Source organism: Gigantopelta aegis, unplaced genomic scaffold (assembly GCF_016097555.1).
Source record: "Gigantopelta aegis isolate Gae_Host unplaced genomic scaffold, Gae_host_genome ctg3265_pilon_pilon, whole genome shotgun sequence".
NCBI lineage: Eukaryota > Metazoa > Mollusca > Gastropoda > Neomphalida > Peltospiridae > Gigantopelta > Gigantopelta aegis.
This window is the reverse complement of record NW_024533258.1, coordinates 47,999-53,998: the sequence shown is the minus strand read 5'-3', so window position 1 is coordinate 53,998 and position 6,000 is coordinate 47,999.

Genomic DNA, 6,000 nt, shown 5'->3' with positions numbered 1-6,000 from the left:
ATTTAACCAAATGTCAGTTAATGACAGGAGTAAGTACATGAAAAGCAAACAAGTTGTCTACAGATGGTCAAGATCATTGCCTTCTTAGGACTGGCTCTTGAGACAAATTGCTATAGTACTCAATGGTGCAGATAGATAATATAATAATACTAAATATTAAAATATTAATTAATACTTCCTAGATGATTGCTATAAATAAGTCTATTTTGTCTATTGAAGAGATTATTTGTTGCAAATAACTTAGCTAAGGACTTGAAGTAGAGTTGTAATGATAATATAATGTAAAATTAGGAAATATTTGGACCCTAATTTATACAATACGATAGAACTGATATAAATTATATGTTACAAATAATTAAGTAATCTAACTATACCAGCTTTTCTTATTTTGGAGAAGAGTTGGGTTAACACGTAATCTCTAATAATGATCTGACAGTGTCAAACAATAATAAAATAAACACCTCTAATATTACAAATATACCTTGTTTGTCTTACTAATAGTACTATTGTATATCATTTATAGTATACCAGATGTGATAGTAATAAATATCTTTGATAATACCACTAACTAGCCTGAAACTCTTAAACATAAAAACAAGTTACTTCCTGTACACACATATATATGCATTAAACTCAGTGACTTCATTCTAATTAATATATTATCAAAAAGTATCTTAAGACAGGTGTGTCCACTTACGAAATTATATTTACTATTTAGAATGATGTCTTAAAGTCATGGAGAAGATCACATTCACCAAAACTGTCCTACATTTAACATAGATCTGATATTAGTTGGATCACACCTATAATGATGTATAGACACAACACCCAGAGCCCAAAGTGAACATGGCATATAAATTGCTAATATTGCTAGTGTTGGTTGTAGTTATGATAGTAGGTGGCTTATGAATTATCAAGACATAGCATCTTAAATACAAATAAAAATCTATATTATAAGTGCACTAATAAGCATGACTATTGTTTTACTGGATACCCTTATCCTATTATTGTCTTAACTTCTCACATAGTACTTACAGACAAGTCAACATAAACAAATAGGCAGACAAAATTAGGTTAAACAAATAAATCCTGACAAATAGGCATAATTTTTTACTTATTTTCCATTTTGTTCATTGCCCGTATACAACATCCATATAATGATGATGGTATAGAAATATACTGTCCCACATTAATAAAACCGGCTATAACTAACTACTACTAATAACTAATTAACATCTGTCACGCCCCTACGCACAAAAGTACGAGATATCCGGCTTCGCAATGGAGAGAGAGATGATTTTGATGTTGATACTGTTACTATTTCTTTCTCCTTTTCCTGATTTCTTATCCATTAAGTCCAGTTTGTTTAGAAACTACTAGTGGAAGGTATCTTGTCAGTTGTTGCGGTCAACATTTTTGTAAGGACTGCATATAACAAAGTTCGAGTTTGCCCAAACTTGTAAGGACAGAACCAATTTGATGTTTGTCCGATAAATCTCACCAACGTGCTATAAAATCCGTTACAAGTTCATTGTGTAAGGAAAAGATAAAGGATTGACTGGATTGGAGCTATTGTCAACCTAGAAATTTCACTTGAAAAATGAATGTCAATACCGGTTAGTTGAATGTAGCAACCGATGCTTGCACTTCTTCATTTCTTGTCTACTGAAGCACCATCAGTGCAAGAAACCTGCCCAAAACGCAAATATAAGTGTCCCTATTTTTCACTGTTTCAACTTATGATGAAATTACGAGACGCACAGCGACTGGTGTCCATTAGCACCTGTTAAATGTCCAAATGGATGTCACAAAAACAATAAAAAGGAAAAGAACTACAACATCATACACAGCTAGATTGCCCATTTTCAAGATGGTTGCATGTGATTTCAATGTTTGTTTGGTTGTAGACACAAACCACATAGACAAGACCTCGAGCAACACATAAACAATGATTGTCAGTGCATAAATCTAGTTATGAAGACTGTCAAACAACAAGAAAAATTGATACAGGCCTTGTTGTAGACAGTTTTATGTTCTGGAAGAGGAAAACAAACCAGATTAAAGTTTTGCTTAAGGTCTTGCTGACAATAAACGTTAGTGAATAGTTTAAGCTTCAAGACCGACACAACTGTCAACGTTGGCAAAAAGAGTCTCAAGGTCTAAAGTCAATGAAGCAAGCTATAAACAAAAATCCAAACTATCATCGGCCTATTTCAGTAGTACATTTAGGCAGTCATTGAGTAATTTCAATCGCACAAACTGGAAAATACCACTTTCACATTAAGTTCTTTCAATGTTGGTGTTACAGAGCATAGCACATGGCTCTATATTGTTCCCAATGGCCACGGTAAAGTTTGGGAAACTCATGTTTCCGTTTTTGTTAGACTTGTGAGAATTTCTGATGTTGTGCTAGCCATCTCAATGGACCCCCCCCCCTTTCGAGGATATGTTTAAAATAAGACTTGTGAATCACGGTAATGAATTTCAACCATATTGTGGCTACCAATTACACTATGATGATGAATACCCATGATATGGCTCTTAATCATATGGATAGCCAATTTCAGTCTCATCCTCTGGTATTGGAAAGATTCCTTCCACACAAGCTTCTTCAAAAACGTAATGCTCAATACTTGAAACACACCAGACATTTTTGGGGGGGAAGTTGTTGAAGCATCTGTTTCCATATAAAACTGTTTTTTTGTCTCTTATCATTGTCATAAACATTTGTAAGTTCTATATATCATAGATAGTCGAGTAAAATACTATTATGTCTAGAATCTGATTTCAATCTTTATAATCATAGTTAACAGTGATAACCAATTGATGAATGTGGACACTATAAACAGAAAACCATAAACAATAACAATAACAAGGTTAATATGTTCTGTAATGTATTATAATGTGAGTGTAATTTTAGAGCAGAGATAAACAATTTCAATCAAATAATTGGATCTCAATCTTACAGAATAAAACATTTCATTTAATTGAGATAGGGGAAAAGATACAATCTCCCTTTATGCTACCATAAAAATGTATAATATAAAAATACTCTTCAATTCTAATTGAGAACAGTTCTTTACATTTTTCTAATGTAGGTCTGCAATTGGTTTCATTTGTCTGACATGCATTAGTAAACATTAATTGTATAATACAAAGGCTAATTATCCATCATCTTACTATATAATCTGCTTGGAAGGTCATCATATAAACAAAACACAGTAAGACAAAATAATGAATTGCAATGAAACCTTTATTCGTGTAGTTTATCTTTTTTCTATGTACACACAATGTAACACTTGTAGTATTTGTAGGTGTGATTAGAAGCCTTAGGTAGAGAGGTTAGGACTACCTCTCTAACTAAGGCTTCTAAAAATTATTATAGTAGAAAAGCTATATGAGATACTTGAAGGCGTTGGATATGCAGTAGTTTCGAGCACGTGAGACGTTCTTCAACAGTACTCTTGGTCTAAGTCTGTCCCCTCGTGTCTGCTGACCAGTTAGCAAGATCAAAACGATAATATTTGTGAATCAACTGTTGTAGCTGATGAATTGACTCTATAGTTGTTGTTTGATGGTGCTAGCGGCTATTAAATACTGTTTGATTAGCTAATTATATTGTATAATTATTGTATTAAATTGTTTGTCTTGTTGTGATGAGTCAAATTCTATCGGTTATCGTAGAAAATAAAGTCTTTATGTCCTTTTCTATTATCACTGTAGTTTTGAAACTAAAAATAACTTGCTTAAATATTTTTAATACGTCTCTTTTTGAGTGGACTCATTTCTGGGCTGTTGATACCTTGCCTAACATTTGTAGCTCCTCCTGACCAAGTGTGTTGGGGAAAGTTAGTAGTAATAGTTACTGTAAAACACTGATTCTTTGAGGTGAATAATGATAAGAAATTTAATATTTTAACGGATAGCGGTGTGTCACAATGGAACCTAAATATAGAGCACACTTTGTAATAATTACATCCTTTGAACCTATTTAGAGTATAAATAGGACTGTTTTTTTCAATTCATGCGTTTTATTATTATGTAGTCACTGATTGATGACAGTTGAACTAACTGTTGAAACGTTTGGCAAACAAAAATTTTGTTTGTTGTTAAAGATCAAAAAATGAACTTTTATAATTACATCCTCTGTATTCAAGACCCTTTGTGTCGTCCTTATAGCAACAATGTAGTGTATTATTATTCAGCCTTTGATGTGAGAAACACCTTACTAAAATAGATATGTACATCGGCAATTAGGTGGATACAGTGTTTTCTAATATACGTTTGAAAATTTAGGTTCTTCCTCCTTTTAAAATGGACTACTTTTTAGAGCCTTGCATGTTGTCCAATTTTCTAGCTAACACTGATGCAGGTTAGAGTCCATATTTGTCACTGGTCACAAGGCAATATCTAATTCAATGCAACCCTTTTCTTTGGTGGAAAATTTTTTTTGACAAAGCTTTAAATTTTATAAATAAATACTTTTATGGTAATATCATATCGTAATAACTTAAAGAAAGGTATGGGGTTTGACTCATTGATCGTCTAATAGATTTCATGCCACCTAGTTGCAAATGGCATTGAATAAATATGACAAGAATTGTCTATTAACAGCATCATTTTTATTCTCACCAAAGAGAAAATATCTACTTAATGAACAAAATTGGTTGACTCATAACTTTATTAGTAAAATTACAAAAAATAAGAACTAATGAAACTAGTCAAATCAAAGGTTGTCCAAAACCCATACCATACAAATGATCCCCAGTGTGTACCAATGTCCTCCATAAAGGGATCTCTAAAAGGAACTTGTTTTTTACATAACTAGTGCTTGGGGATGGACGTAATACCTGGTTGAACAAGTGATCGTAAAAAAGTACTTTGAGAAACTCAGTCAGCATACTCATCTTTACACAGGCCATAATGTACAAAATGACTGATTTCACAAACCCCCAACCACCACCAGCATACAGTATAATGAATGCCACCCGTACAAAGTGCTCAAAAAATAGTGATTCTTGTGTTGACTAACCAACACAAAGCAGTCGAAGCACCTTGACAACGTATACCTAACTTTCCTGTCACCATGTAGATGCCCAATGAGAAATGCACCTAAATGATGGTAGAAGTCCAATGCGGTCACATCGGATTTTATTTGGATTATATAGCTGCCTAGAATAGGTATTGAATCTGCACGAGCAATGCCAATGAACTGTTAGTGAAGAATTGCCACGAATTATTGGTAAACGTTGATTTTGGTCCATAACCATTGAGTGGGAAAGCATCATCAGTGGAGATTCAATAGCGAGTACAGTACAAAATGATTGGCATCATCCTGAAGTAATGTTTTCACTTGAGACCACAAGTTTGATAAACGATTAGGCTACAAAATCAGCTTCACTTTTGGAATGGTCTAACTGCGTTAACAATAGGTTTAGGTAGATTTTTTTCCATAATAACTCAGCTGTGTGATGGGTCGCAACTTTATCAAAAAAAATGAAAGCCCGGGTTTGCAAAGTTGTGAGTCACAATTTGGATTAGCTATGATATAACAAACTTATCTTTAGATGTTGATGGTTATATAGACAATTGTGGGATATTCTGGTGTTTTTTTCGGAAACAACTCGTGAAAACAGACGTCAAATAACTTACTGATGCTCCTTCACAAACCTTTTTTTCTACATCTGTTAAAGGTAGCATCCCAAATGGAATGCAAACCAATATCACAATCTGGACACACATATATCTGTGTTATATCATTAGTCAGCATGCTTTTGAGAAACATCAGGTAAAAGAGGGTCGGACAATACAATCAACTCTTTGATTTAAATTACTATGCTCTTAAAGCACTGTCATCTTTTTGAGACAAAATAAGCCTCTAGTCTTAGTCATTACATCAATTACAAACAGCTACTTGCTTTCGTATCTTGTCAAAAGATAGATCCAAAATTACAGGATTCTTTCCTTTTTTAGTGATAACACAACATGCTTCCATGGAAG